The sequence below is a fragment of the Nelumbo nucifera genome, chromosome 1 (genome assembly GCF_055504915.1).
Source record: "Nelumbo nucifera cultivar China Antique chromosome 1, China Antique-T2T, whole genome shotgun sequence".
In the NCBI taxonomy this organism is placed as follows: Eukaryota; Viridiplantae; Streptophyta; class Magnoliopsida; order Proteales; family Nelumbonaceae; genus Nelumbo; species Nelumbo nucifera.
The window spans coordinates 71,398,554-71,414,166 of NC_142649.1; the positions used below are offsets into that span (position 1 = coordinate 71,398,554).

The 15,613-nt window shown below is 37.2% G+C and overlaps 1 long non-coding RNA gene across 1 annotated transcript; it reads left to right on the forward strand.

Moving 5' to 3' along the window:
* Positions 1-219: 219 nt before the first annotated feature.
* LOC148803410 (uncharacterized) lies at positions 220-5,530 on the forward strand. The gene is made up of 3 exons (XR_016077782.1): positions 220-424; positions 496-595; positions 5,275-5,530. It is a non-coding gene; the product is annotated as an uncharacterized LOC148803410 (long non-coding RNA).
* The last annotated feature ends 10,083 nt before the right edge of the window (positions 5,531-15,613 follow it).

Sequence of the window (15,613 nt, forward strand, 5' to 3'; positions counted from 1 at the left end):
GCGATTTTAGCATAACCTCCATGAGTGGATCAAACCACCAAACAATATAAAATAGGGCGGTGGCTCAATTAAATAGGCGGGCGGTTTTGCACTGAACCGGCCAGTCATGAATTATTCTTGGACCGGTTGAATAACAAACTTTCCCTCCAAAACATTGATGTGTGTGTGGTAAGTGGGCACCACTTCTCTGCTTCGTTTTTGAGAGAGGAACAACTCCAATTCTCCACTTCGTCTCCCACCCAAAAAAAGTTAAGTATTGCCGGTGATTGAGAGAGATTCAGTCGATCTCAACTTATATTAAATCAGCATTTTGAGAGCTCTTGCCATTGAACAGAGGAGTCGAGAAGTCAAGGAGGCATTCCAAGTCATTCCGAGAAGCTGATCAGAAGTGATTTGAGGACTCGACAAGAAGTTCGTCGACTATGTAATGTTTATACCATTTCCCAGATTTCCCATTAAATTCTAAAACTCTATTCATCTCTTTTTTCCTCTTAGGGCGAGAACCATTTGCTGCTCTACATTCCTGGTGCACAGACGAACAAGGAACGACAGGGCGGATTCAGAAGCTTGATAGGAGAAGGGTTCCGCTTTACTGGTTGGTTAAAAATTTTGATTTTGAATCTATCCGGTTCTTGCACACTTGTATTGGACACTTTTAATTCTTGTATTATACAAATATTAGTTGCATTATGTTTTTAGCTGCATATACAAATATTAGCTGCATTGTAAGAACTATTGCATTATATTGGACACTTTTCATTCCTGTATCAAAACTTGAGACAAAGAATCAAGCAAATTTTACACAACTACTACATATAAGAACTATTTAGGAAAAGGTAAAGATGTCAAAGAATAAAGGATAACTTTATGTTTTTCTTATTTTAAGAAAAAACTAGGAGCATATTTTTGAAAGAATCCTTTTAGCATTCTATATTGTTTAGAGTTAATCTCAAAAGGTGAATCCCCTAAGCAATTGAAATGGAGAAAAATAATAAATCCTTTTAGGTCTCAATCCATGTTTTAACCAATGGGTTAACTAGAGATCATTTTGGAATCTGGTAGAGTCAACCTTTGACTTAGGCTCAGGAAAGTCATTATCTGACTTGATAACTGAACTGTGTTTTTTATAGATCAGAAATCCACTCAAGTCATTTTTTGTTTTAGTAAAGCAGCTTTATTACTCTATTTTTAAATATTTCCCTAATTCCTATATTTTCCTGTATTTTTTATTTTCTTAATTATATATTGATGCAAATTAACTTGGATGGGTTACCACTCTACTAAATTCAGCAGCTTTCTGAGTCAGCTGATCCTTTGAGTTCTAAAACATTGTTTCTGAAATCCTAGGCATGTCCTATGTCACTACAACTTATAGACACTCAAGTCTGACGCAACCATGATTCAATAGATCTCATGGTTAGCAAATGATTGTTTAAAATTTAGAGAGGATTTTCTTGGAAGTATTTTAACTAAAGTTCAAAACTGAAATTCTAATTCATTGCACAAAGATCAGAAATCAAGAAATTTTAATGCCATGATAATGCAAGCCTATAGACTTGATTTGGTCTTGATGTTTTTGAAATTCAAATCTTGAATTTTAATTAAACAGTGTGCAAGTTTGAGGAAAAAAAAACTAAACAAAGAAAAACAAGACATCTACCATTTTTTGACTTCCATTGAGCTAAACATTCCAAGTGGGGCCCAAAAAATTAATGAAAAAGCATAAAACACCATGGATACAGAATAAACATACTCAAATGAATCACCAATAGCAATTTATAATACAAAAGCAGGAAATAAAGGAGGTAAAGTCTAAGCATACATAACATACTGTTCCCATAAACTAGGGTTTGGCTCAGACCAACAGATTGTAAAAACCAGATAGCTTAAAGCTTGTAATAGAATGAATCTAGAAGACTTTTACATCATCTTCTTCATAATTAGATTGGTTCTCTTACTTCTCTTACCATGATGATAGGCAAGAAAAATGGGATAACTAATGGGTTATCAAACCAATATTTAGGTCAATGTTGAATTACAGAAACATCATTAAGTTCAGCCTTACTTGGGCTCTTTCCAACAGAACCTCATTTTTAGATTTAGTGTGTACAGTAATAATTCACCAAGTAGGTATAATAATAAGCTCCACAACAAAGAACATGAATAATCTAATGATAATAAAAAACAGATGTTGCAGCAGCAAGGCTGCCAAATATAAATCACTTAGAGACTGCCTTTTGGAACCTACCCCAACCAGAAAGAAGAAAGAAAAAGAAAGTGAAAACTTCCAACTTTAACCTTACATTGAATTTGGTTCTATTTTGAATGTGAAATAAATAATGAGCAATAAAAGATATTTTTTCGAAAGGAACAAGTGACACTGGGTCTTTCACTCAAGTGACAGTGGATCTTTGAGAGGAACATCAAATGACAGTCACTGGGTCCATTCACCCACAACAAATGATGGATAGAGCCAATTATATTCCTTTTTGAGCCTTTTTGTAAGGATTGTGAATGTGTATCATCTGTGCATATTGAAAGAAGCACTTCATTTTGTATTTGGGGTTGTGGGCTTCTCAACCCCACCCTTCTGTTTGATTTATAACACATATTCTCTTCATCGTTCAGACAAAAAAAAACTACCAACTATTAGAAGTTTAAATCTATTTGGTTTTATACAACTGAGATTATCAAGTCTAACTTCTTCCTTAGGAAATTAATGGACAATTTCAGGTATAAAGGCAGAAAACAATCACATGATCTAGCATCTAAGTTGTGGATTGTGGCATTATTCATCCAACTGTTTCATTCCATGGCAAGTTGGCAACATGGACATGACATCGTATGTCATTGAGTATCAGTACTGCTGACTGGGTTGCACCTTTCACCAAGAGATTGAGCCAGAAAACTTTGTAGCAAATTTAGAACTGGCCAGCCAGGAATGGTGTAGAACCTGTCTGAGCAGGGGTTTGCCAGACCAGTCATGTAGAGACAGGCCAGGAAATCTTACAGATGACAGTATGGCTGGTGACATAATAGGGGTAGTTTTGGTGGGATGGGTACGGGTCTGGTTCTTATCGGGTCAGGGTCCAGATATGGTACGAGGGTTATGAAAACTGACAATATTTTTCATTTTCACGAGACAAAAACATTACGTCTAAGTTCTGTTGCATAGGTACACTTGAGAGAAAAAGGAATAAAAGGAAATGGTTGCTTTCCCTCTTAACTTTCAGATTGTTGAACTTCAATATGGTATTGGCTCCCATATAAGATATGAGTTGTAAAATACATCTTATGCTCCCACATCTATCGTTATTATTATCATCGTCATCATTGTCATTATCATTATCATCATCACCATCATCATTTGATTGAATCGAGTTAGAATATTCGAATAAAGTTGATTTAATGGCATCTATGATGGGCCTTAAAAACACTGGTTGGTCATTGTCATTATCATCATCATTATTATTATTGTCATCATCATCATCATCATCACATTCATCTTTATTATTTGATTTATGAATTGGATTATAATTATTGAGTAAAGTTGACTCAATGGCATTCCATATTGTATTGATTTTCTTTTTTTCTTTCTTGTTGGGAGGGGGAGGAGGAGGTTTAAAAATGTGAATCAGAATTAGCTGCATTTGATGGCTGTGCTAGAGGCTGTTTAAAGAAGGATAACATCATACATCAGCCTTGCACGCAAAGTGAGAGATTGGAATGATTGTGGGGCATATACTCTTGATGGCTGACACGAGGCATTATTATTGGTTAAACAGTCCCTAATGCAGCCATCAAGTGCAGCTAATCTGGACTCTAAAAATACTTCCTATCATCATCATCTGGTTTGTGAATCGACTTATATTTTTTCAAGAAAACCTACATTCTCATGCTTGTCAAATTTAGTTGTTTACCATTGGTTCAAATTTAGCTGTTTACCATTGCACTCATGTGGCCACTTATTATTAAAACATATCCAAAAAGGTCACTAAGTTGCTAATAATGGATAAAACGAGAAATCAAAATAGCAGAGGGATTACATACCATTGGCGAGATCAAGTAAATGATCAGCCGGGTTGACAGTAACCGACGTAGAGAAGCCAATAGGGAAGTAATCCAAGGGAGCTGATGCTGGGCCATGGTAGATGGGGTATCCCTCAGAGAGCAACACCACCTTGTCAAACATGTGGTAGAGCCGGATCGAAGGCTGGTGAATGGTGGTAACCATGGTGCGACCCCCGCCGGCGAGCTTCTTAAGGGTGGTCAGGATCCTTTGATCTGTGGTGGAGTCCAATTCCGAAGTGGGTTCATCCAGCAACAGAACACTTGGGTTGATAAGCATTTCTTGGCCTATGCTGACCCTCTTCTTCTCACCTCCTGATATCCCCCTCTAAAGAGTGGACCTCCTATCATGCTATTCCTGCACCGGCCAAGCCCCAGCTCAGCGATCACATGCTCGGCATGCTGGACCTTCTCAGCCCAAGTCATGGTGCGACCCCCGCCGGCGAGCTTCTTAAGGGTGGTCAGGATCCTTTGATCTGTGGTGGAGTCCAATTCCGGAGTGGGTTCATCCAGCAACAGAACACTTGGGTTGATAAGCATTTCTTGGCCTATGCTGACCCTCTTCTTCTCACCTCCTGATATCCCCCTCTAAAGAGTGGACCTCCTATCATGCTATTCCTGCACCGGCCAAGCCCCAGCTCAGCGATCACATGCTCGGCATGCTGGACCTTCTCAGCCCGAATCAGGGTGTCAGGTAGCTTTAGTAGTGCAGTAAATACTAAGGTCTCAGTCACAGTCAGATGTGGGTGCTAAATCAATTATTGAAACAGAATATCAAGCTTGCAGATCTGTTTACTAAAGCTTTCAGTTAACTTAGAGTAGATCTTATCATAACCATATTATTGGGGCCTGCCAACCTTGTCATTGAAGTGGAGTACATCAGATAGCTAGGATGGTGAGAATTTTTTTTAATAATCCTTTTCCTGTTTGGATTTTATAATAACCATTTCCGGTGCAATTGATAGCCCTACCCATTATCCAAAGCCATAGCTTTATGACCTTTTAAACTTGAAATTGGTTAGATTCTTCAAGTTTGAAAAAAATGTAGGAAGCTCATTGCCTTGTTAATTTAATGAGTGATAACTTATGATTGCACAATTGCTTGCGATTCAGTCCATGCAAATTTTATTTAACACTTATATCATTATATTTAAAATATTTGAATATAATTCTAATATATATATATTTTTTTGTTTTGATTTGCAGGTCCAACCAATATGTTAAGTGGATTTGCTTTGGAAGATGTGCTATATTATTAGAGAATTTGATTTTTTTAAAGTTCTTGTACTATTTACATGTCAATTGGATATTTTGTATTTGAACATTTTTTTGGATATTTTAATAACTAGTCTTTAAATTAATAAATTTCATTTTAAATTGCATTTTTTATGTAAGTTGTCTAAGTTTCATGTATCAATCGTTACATGATTTGTATTAAGCATGTATTAAAATGTTAAATCAATAAAAATATTCAGGTGCCAAAAATGCTAAAATTATGCACGTTTATATATATATTTGAAAAAATAGGTTTATGTCGGCAGTCATATCCGCCGGTTTAGCGATTAAATGGGACCTAAGGGGGCATTTGTTGTTTGCCATCTTAGCCATTGACAAGACTAAAGCCGGCGGTTTAACTGTCTAAGTCCGCCGGCCTAACCCATTACTAAGACCAAAAGTGGCAATCGTATAAGACCTAGTCTGCCGCCTTAAATAAGACTAAGTCGGCAGTCATACAGAACCTAGACTGCTACCTTAAATAAGGCTAAGTTGGCGGTCCTAGTAAGGCAACAGTGGTTAGAGGGCGGGCGGATGACCGCCGCCTTAGATCTATGACGGTCTAAAGACCTAAGCTGGCGTAGACCATTTTTCTTGTAGTGCTCGTTGGTTCATCCCTCCAGACTCGACTCCAGTTGTCAATTCTTTTCCATCTCCATTAGAATCAAGTTAGAACATCCTTCGAGTTCTCTCACAGTCACAGGTTCACGTTGTAGATTTTTTTAACAAGGACAGCCCATGATTTATTAGGAGTCCTGTTAGTTTTTCTTATTAGAAACCCAGTTCATGCTTTTTGTTCTTCTCTCTTTCCTTCTTTGTCGATGCCAATACACCCTCCCTGCCCCCCTTAACCAGAGAAGACATCATTCAAAGATCTCATCGATGATCTATCTCCTCGTCATTCTTGCTTCCTTGTGCGTTTCCAAGGTAAAAACTATTTTTTCTTCTTTTCTTATTGACGACTCTTTTTTATTGTGCCATAGAATTTGCATAGCTTTCCTTTTCAAACTATAAGGATTTCACTTATAATTATGCCTCTTTACGGCCATAACTTAATTTGTTCATGAATCCCTATAATTGATTTAGAAATGAAGACATTATGTACTAATGGGAGTATTTGAAGGCTTGAACTTATTACCAGATGATCTGTTCTCTTTATCTGCATGATGAGATACATGTCTTTTCTTTACAAGTATGTGTTATTTTTCCCTGTAAATGAATTTGACTGCATTATGGAATTCAAGTCTCTCATTATGTACATCATTGAATTTCATATTGTTTATCTAGATGATTTCATATTGTACATCACTGCACTGGTACCTGAAACAAGTTATTATCCAAAAACAGAAGTTTCAGATTGTAAGTTTTAGAATAATTGAACAACAGAAAGTTGAAGAAAATAATATGTGGTCAAACAAATTTCAGAGAAATTCCAATTAGATACTCAACGAAGTTGTGGCAAATGTATTTATTTTTAAATTAATTACCAAACTGGCTCAGTGAAGGAGTTGTTGGGGTGCTGGGAGTTACAAGGCCTGTCAAAGCTTGCTAGCAGTCTATTGGTGTGCATCCAGAAGAGCTGATTGCCATTTCCTTTAGAACGATCTCTTAGGTCTCGACTGTAAAGGGAATTCAGGTCTCTCAGCTAGGGGCTAGGCTGAATTCTAGGAATTTCTGGAAATTGTAATGTTGTTTTGATCTAGCTATCCTTCCAAGTGATGTTCCTCGGGCTGTGTTTGGAAAAGATGCAAATAAGTGTGAATGCAAATATGTATAGTGTAAAACGGTCCATATAAATTATAAAGTTGGGTTAGTTTTGCACCAATAAATTTACCTTCTTACCAAATAGACTTTTAGCTGTAATGGATGCAAATAAGAATTCCAATAAAGCATATGACTTTTTTTTTTTATCAAAAGCCCACTTGAATGCAAATCTACTTCTTTTTTGTTGATGTACTTTTACATCTTATTATCAATGTAAATATGCATTGGCAAATGTGTTTTCTGTCATTTGTCAATGCATAAATGTAATGTTGCCAAATATAGGCAAAAGTGAACTAGAATGCAAATTTACCCCCAATCAGGATTTACACTTTATTTGCATCATTTCCAAATGCAACCTTGAGGGCACCCTATTGTACGTTTATTGCTAAATTAATAAAATTACCTTACTTTTCAAGAAAAAAAACTAACTAATGATTGATTACTATGATGACAAGAATGGAAGGAGGACTTGGTGAAGTGTACCACAAATACATGTGTCAACATCTATTATAATGTACAATTTTTATTGGTTTGAATATATTTTGAAGCAATTTGAAAAAAAAAATTAATTTCTTTTTTTGCATTTTTATTTGAGTCAAACAGCATTGACACACAGTATTGGACAAAAGCAACAACAAGATAGATGAAAATAGTCAAATTAGTATTGATTTAGAATGTTACAAGTATGTCAAACACCCTAAGAAGTTTAAGCTGGCCTCAGCCACCTCCAATCCCTTGTTACATGCATTCCTTCTACACTGAAGAAATACATTCATGTTGTTGTTGCAGAAAAATCACGTGGAAACCATTTCAAGGGAGAGAGATACCCTGTAAAACTTACTCCCAACCTAGGGCCCATTTGATAACATCTGACATGGCTGATATGAATGGCTTCTTTGATTCCTCTTTTAATAAAATCACCATTTATCGAAAAAAAATGGAAGAGCTGGATAGCATGTTGAGTTCATTTCTATATCTTATAAGACTATTTATCCACTAAAACACAGAACAAATAATAATTCAATTCACCCATTGTGGTTGTTATCAAACGACCCCCTGGCCTCTATGATGAGATGATATAGGAGCCATGTGCCCACAATTCCCTTTGCAATCCAATTAATAATCACATTGATGATCTAATCAATAGCCACTTGCTGATCTTCCTTCACCTCAAATTGGTCAAATCCCCAAAGTATGTCAAGCTGAGTGTCTAAAGTATTAACAGGATCTCTATCATGGTTGAATCCTTAAATCCAATGGGTCCATAGGAGGTCTTACAATAAATGGAATTGGCAAAGTAATAGCAAGTTGCTGTACTTGGAAGCAATGAATGTGGTGGGGTCCCTCTCTCCAAGATGCAATCAAGTTAAACTCAGATGGATGTTCTATTCGGATAAAGGTGGTGTTTCTAGAGCTGACTAATAACAGGAAACATGATTACATTCAAATTGGGTAATCTAAAACTAGAAGAGTTTATCATGGAAATGAATCAAGGACTTCTCCAGTGCATGGGGGTCAGCCATGCTTCTATAGAAACCGTGCTCCAAAGAACTTTGAAGCTTACAAGGGCTGGGGGTGGAGGTTGTGATCTGAGATTGTTACCTACATGTATCCAATCTTATAGTATTTACTATTGCCACTTTATGATTTTCATTTTTGCTATTTTTTCATTTTCTGTTTTCTATATAAATTCCATAAGATAGAGCCTAATTTAGACTGCCCTAGTATATTGCATACTGCTCTTTGCTTTACAACTACAACTGTGAAGATGCAAGCATTTTATTAACTAGTTTCCATGTACAATATGATTCCAATATTAGGGTTAACTGGGTTTCTTCTGTGATTAACATAATACTACATCCTATTTTGATGCATTTGCATTTAATGTGGTTAGTTTGTTAGGCATGTCTACTCTTCCTTTGTGTTGATTCTCCAACCCAATCTCTAGAGTAGAATTACAACAAAGAGTGAAAGTATTAATTTTAATGGTTTAGAAATGAACGGACCATGAATGATACTTTTGAGAAACAGAAATTGAGGTAGGAATAATAAGCAAAGGCCAATATTATTATGGACTTGCCAATAGTGTGTTGTTTTGATATGTACACCTGTGATATGTTTATGCCCCAAATATGCCAAGTGGAAAGTTCATGGATCATATTGAGATGAATTTACCACTAAACCTTTGCTTAATCATATGTCAACTTTTATTAGTTTTAAGATTCCTTTTTGTTGTATTCATTATGCAGCTTATTTTCAGTGCTAAGTACTAAAGTTTAGTGTTATGATTTGTAGGTTCAGCCGTTATGCTAATCCGATTTGCATTGGAAGTTAGATACATTACATTATTTGAGAATTTGAGTTTTATTTTTTTTATTTGAACCATTTATTTTGGCTATAATAATAATAATAATAATTAATCTTTTAATTAATGGATATTGTTTTAAAATGCCTTTTCATATAAATTTAAGTTTTGGGGATTTGCATTAAGCATGTATTAAACTGATAAATCAATAAAAAGTTCAGGTGAAAAAGGCACAAACAAAAACAGGTATAGGGATATTAAAAAAAAAATCTAAGTCAGCGGTCTTAATGACCGCCTGTATAGCTATAAACATAAACTGAGGCGGCGGTCTGATCCGCCATCTAAAATGCTTGCGGAATCAAGGGCGGCAGTCAGAACATCTAAAACGACAGTCCAGACCAGCGTTTAAAATGTTTGGCGGAATCAAAAACATCTTAGCCGGCGGTCCAAACTGCTGCTTTTGACAATGCTAAGCTCGCGGTTATCATATACCACCGCCTTAGAGGTGTTTGGACCACTTTGAACCGGCAACCAAAGCTGGCGGTCTTGGTCATCTAAGGCGGCTGTCTTGAGCAAATGTGGCACCCACTTAGGCAGCGGACCATAGACCACTCCGCCTTAGTTTTAAGGTGGCGGTCTAAAGGGGAGGGAATGACCATTCCCTCAAATGGGGGAATACCATTCCACCATGAATAAGATGTGATTCCTACTCCGCCCAATCAAACAGTTGAAATCAGAATGGGCCATTATGATTCCCATTCCATACCCCTATCCCTATGAACCAAATGGGCCCTAAATCTAGCAGTAGTTGACTCATAAGCTAACAGAATCAGGTTTCTTGTTTGAAGCAGGTGATTATTTCTTGTTGGCATGCTCTCCCAAGTTCTAATAGAATCTTAAAACCTACACACTCCATCGTTTGCTAGCTTCACTGTCACTACCACGGCCACCGCCGGCTATCTTTCAAGTTGTGGTTTTACAGCCAAATACAAAAGCGACAGCAGATAAGTGGATATGGGAATTTCAAATTAACCATGTAATAAGAGGAAAATGTAGAACTACATTCATGTGCTAATTCATTTGTTAGTTAGAAGAAGTAAATTTGTCTTTACCAATACAAAAATAGTGTGGTTGGTTCGAGAAATGACAAAGTTGGAAGTACACAGAGAAGACTGAGAACTATCAACAATACCAAATTTAACTTACATTTCGTAGTTGAAGAAGAATGAATGAGATAAAGATGCCATGAATGGGCTTTGAATATCAAACGTAAATAAAATCTCGATTGCTAAAATATGTGTGAAGTGTAGTTTGGAGTTTATAAAGTATATTAAAAGTCGCATGTAATAAGGTATTATTAACTTTATTGATGGAGTTTCTAATAGAAAAGAGGGGGTGTAAGTAACAAGAAGAAATGTATTTGACGAGGTAAAAATTTTAGGAAAGCAAGGGAGGTTGGTGCTAAAGGGTTTGAAGAAATATAACGACTCAATGGTACGAGAGTTCTGGTGCTCTACGCTTGTATTAGTTACATCTATATGACAACAAGTCAACAACTAAAAATATAAGATCATCAGAGAGATGAGTGTTATCTGGAACCAGTGTTATTGGAGTGCATGCAAGAGTTGGCCACGTGGCCAGTATCTTTATCAGCCCCCCTCAAGTTGAAACCTTTGGTCAAGATGTCGAGTCCGGATCTCCTGCACATTGATCCCTGTACATCTTCTCTAAATCAAATCAGAGGATGCCACGTAGGTACCATAACATGGACGAATCTTGCATATGCGAGCGGAATTAACGGTTCTAAACGTTTTTTCATTCTATTTTTTTCTTATTAAAATTTAGGGTAAAATACAAAAACCTCCCCTATAGTTTCATTTTAGCAAAAAATTCCCTTCTATTTTTAAAAAATTTAACAAATACCTCCTTTCCGTCAATAATTAAGACGGAAAACGTTAAAGAGATGATATTTTTTTTTTTCAAAATACCTATTTTTCCCTTTTACAAATTTCATTTTTTCTCATATACCCTTTTACAAATTTAGGATGGTGGAGAATCTTCTAGAAATATTCCAGCTTTCCGGTGTATGTGATGCTCCTTGTTGGGTTACCCCACTGGGACTCCATGCAGTTATTCCAGCGGCATCACATGACGGCAAATGAATCACTGTTGCGACTCGGCGGCGAGAGAATAACTTTAGGCACATCGAGATCTTTGATCTAGAGCTAGAGTTGTTTTGCAGGGTAATGGAGACTGTAAACCTGAAATTTCACCACTATAATCCTTTTCTCTCTCTGAAATCAGGTTTTCTTGGATACCACTGATTCCGATGTGATTCGGCTTCAAGGGACTCAATCGTTCTACATCTCGAACCTATAACTTCTCCAGTGACGGAGCTGAGAATGCTCCAGCTTAACAGATCATTCCCTTTGTGTTCTCCCGATGGTGACCTGATTGTGTTCAACCACGACTCAATCATTCTGCATCTTGAACCTGTAACAATGCATTTTCACCATGTTCACCTGACGGCAAGTTCGTAGTGTTCAAGTCTGGGAGATCTGTCCAACTAGTCGATGGACGAGAAACTAATAGCCTTCTCGTCCAATTGACACAATACCAGCAACGTGGAGGCCTTCAGCATATACCTTATTCGTCCAGATGGAATGGAACTCCAACAAGTCTATGTGGCAGGGACGGAGGGATCAACAGAGGCAGACAAGGAGAGGATTAATCTTGTTCAATAACATCTTCATCGACAACATGTGAATAGCTCCATCTCAAATGTTGTTGCATCTTAGCTGAAGAGCCTCTTGTCCGTTCTAATATTCTTTCACCAATATTTCTAATTCCATAATTTTCTTGACTACCAAAGATGTTAACCATCTTCCGTTGGATTTTTTCAACTTTCTTTCCAAAGTTGTGGAGATCTACTACACCTTCCTTAACGATGCAAAGACACATTTTCACAAAGTTCTTATGCTGTGTTACTTTTACTACTTGGATATAGTCGAGGACAGTTGTCTCCACCTTGAGAGCAGCCTTTCGAATTTCTAAAATCCAGTTATGGACCCATTGGTCTTGTTCTTGATTTGCATTTGCATCTTTTAAGAAGCATTGAATCCTCAGTTTTGTTTGAAGCCCTTCAACTTGGTCTTTCACTTCGGACAACAAAACGACTTCTTGAATGAGTAAATCGCCCAACTTAGTTACAACACATGAAATTATAGAGTCGACCATCTGATATTCCATTTCCTTTTTCCTGTCCCTTCTCATTGTCTCAGAACAAGACAATTAGGTCTATTTATAGTGCAAATTAATTCTTTCTTTCTACTCGGCAATGTGAATGCTGAATCATGTGAGCTCTCTCTCTCTCTCTCTCTCTCTCTTCTCTCCTTCTTCAAAGTTGTTGGCATCAACGAAGATTGCCTTGCAAGTTCTCACCAGTTTGGGCGGCGTATTGGCAGAGCCAATGTCCATGTCGAATCAATTTCAGCCATACGGTGATCTATACGTGGCGAGATTGGACGGAAGTGGGTTGAGGAGGCAGACGGGGAACGATTATGAGGATGGAACCCCAACCTGGAATTCAACGACGGGGGAGATGGATGTTGGTCGGCTGTCGGTGGAGACCATGGTGGGAGATAGGCTCATGGGTCAATTTGATGAATTGTTTTGGATTTCTTGCGATATGTGAGAGATAATAGATTCTATAAAGCTCAAGGCTTCGTTTATGGCATCATTCCAGAGAAGGGGAAGCTTGTCGTCATTAACCATGAAGAGGCGTTTTCCAAGAAGCTCCACCCTAAGAGTTGCCCTCCTATGTCATCAACAACAGGGAGTGGATCTTTTTCCATTAGCAACAACAATGAATATGATGTTAAAGGGGTTGACAATGATCTAAATGTTGAAGTATAGGAGTGCAAGCCTCACAATGTGAATCTGTTCAATCTGGGGATGGGGTCAGCCAAGGATAGACTTATGGTTCCTCTAATGTTGTGCGTCGTAATGAAGAAGATGAACAGTGTTCGAGGGATTATAGTGTTGTTGAGATGGGGCTATTTTAGTAAAAACAGATGCACATTAATTGTAAAAGGGTAAAATAGGTATTTTGAAAAATACCATCTTTTTAACGTTTTCCGTCTTGGTTATTGATAGAAGGGAGGTATTTGTTGATTTTTTCAAAAATAGAGGGGAGGTTTTTGCTAAAGTAAAACTATATGGGAGGTTTTTATGATTATTAGAAACTTCAGGGGAGGTTTTTGTATTTTACCCTAAAATTTACATTAAAATTTTCTCTTCCTCTTTTGCTGAAAGCTTTTCTCAACGAATAAGTATGAGACAAACCAATAAAAAACAGCATGTTGAATATCACAAATCATTGATCTAGAACGGAATGCTTGAGACGAAATATACACCAATAAGCTTCTTTCATTCAAGGCTTTCTGCAAGGAATTGTTTTGAACATATCTGAAACGAACCAACGAAAAGCTGCATGCTTGAGTACTGCTTACCACCTATGGAAGCATGAAGTAAAAAATGTTGTGCTTAATACTTGTTCGAATGGTGAGGCCCGTTATGAAATTTAGTAGCAACCCTTCGATTGAGTGCACTTATAGAGAAAAATTGAATATACAATTCCAAATGTGTGATAAAGCTTTCAAGGGCTACCAATTCCATGGAGACTTCTTGTCCTTCTGCAACGAATTCTTCTTCTTGTAAGAAGTCTTCCTTGAGGAACCTAGGTTTTGGCTTTACGTCAGGGATGTGGGTTTTTCCAGTAGATTTGGGTCTACCAACGGAGTTCAAAATTATACCCTTTGAAGAATTTTTGTAGAGATAAAAGGCCCTGCTCCGCACCTCAAGTTCCTATTACGAAGCTCCCCACCATTTTTCTTTCTAGATTTAACTTTTGGCATCATAAACAGTTTTCAAACCTTGAACAATAATCGACAATGGGAAAGTGTTCAACAATAATTGATTTACATTCGCTGAAACTCCCAATTTTTTAAGTTGATTCAGATATATTACAAAACCTAAATTACTCCCCTTCATAATTTTCACATTCTGAATAGGAATAAAGGGAGCAAAAAAAAAAAAGTAATCCTCAGTTAAAAGTCAAAGCCTTACAGTAATATTTTCGGTGTGATTTAGCTGGTCTTTCCCCGCTAATGGCGTTAAATATTCTCAAGAAGAAAGCCTTTAAACCTTTATCTCTTGTTTTTATTTGATTTAAAATTTAATGTAAATTTTAATATATTAAAAATAGGATGAAAGGACGTTTTGAAACATCCGTTATTGTTACTTCGGCATGCAAGTTTTGCCCATATTGTGGTACTGATATGGCACCCTCTCATTTGATGTACAAGAAGATCTACAAAATCAATGTGAAGGAGATCCGGGTTCCAAGATGTCTGCAACTTGGTCATTTAATAGAAATAAAACACACATCTAGGAGTTGATGGGCCACCTTTTGTTGAACAAAGTTGTAATCTATTTCAATATGTTTGGTTCTAGCATGATATAAGGGATTTGCAGAGTGGTAGGTAGCACCCAAATTATCACACCATAGAACTGGTTCTTTGGAACATGAGATACCAAGTTCAAGGAGAAGAGATTGGATCCATGTAAGTTTAGATGTAGCAAGAGCAAGACTCCGGTATTCTGCTTCGGTGCTGGAGCGAGATACTATAGAATATTTCTTAGAGGACCAAGAAATGATGTTTGGGTCGTAGTAAATACAATATCTGCCACGGGAACGCCTATCATTAGGGCAACTAGTCCAATCGGAGTCAGAGAAAGCTTGAAGGGTGGTGTCAGTGGAAGGGCGAAAATAAAGGCCATGGGAGGATGTAAGTTTCAAGTAGTGTAAGATACACTTGACAGCAGCCCAATGACCATCAGAAGGAGGATGCATAAATTGACACACTTTGTTGACTGAATAAGCAATGTCAAGACGCGTAATGGTAAAATATTGGAGAGTTCCTAGTATGCTATAATGTTGGGTAGCATCCTCCAATGGCTGGCCATGAGTGAGAGAGAGAAGCACCAGCCTTCATAGGTGTGGAGCATGGTTTGGCTCCATCCATGCCATCTTTCTTGAGCAGGTCCACAATGTATTGTTGTTGGGACAACAGAAGTCCTAATGGAGTTGAAATAGCTTGAATGCCCAAGAAGAAGTGGAGGGAGCTTAAATCCTTAATA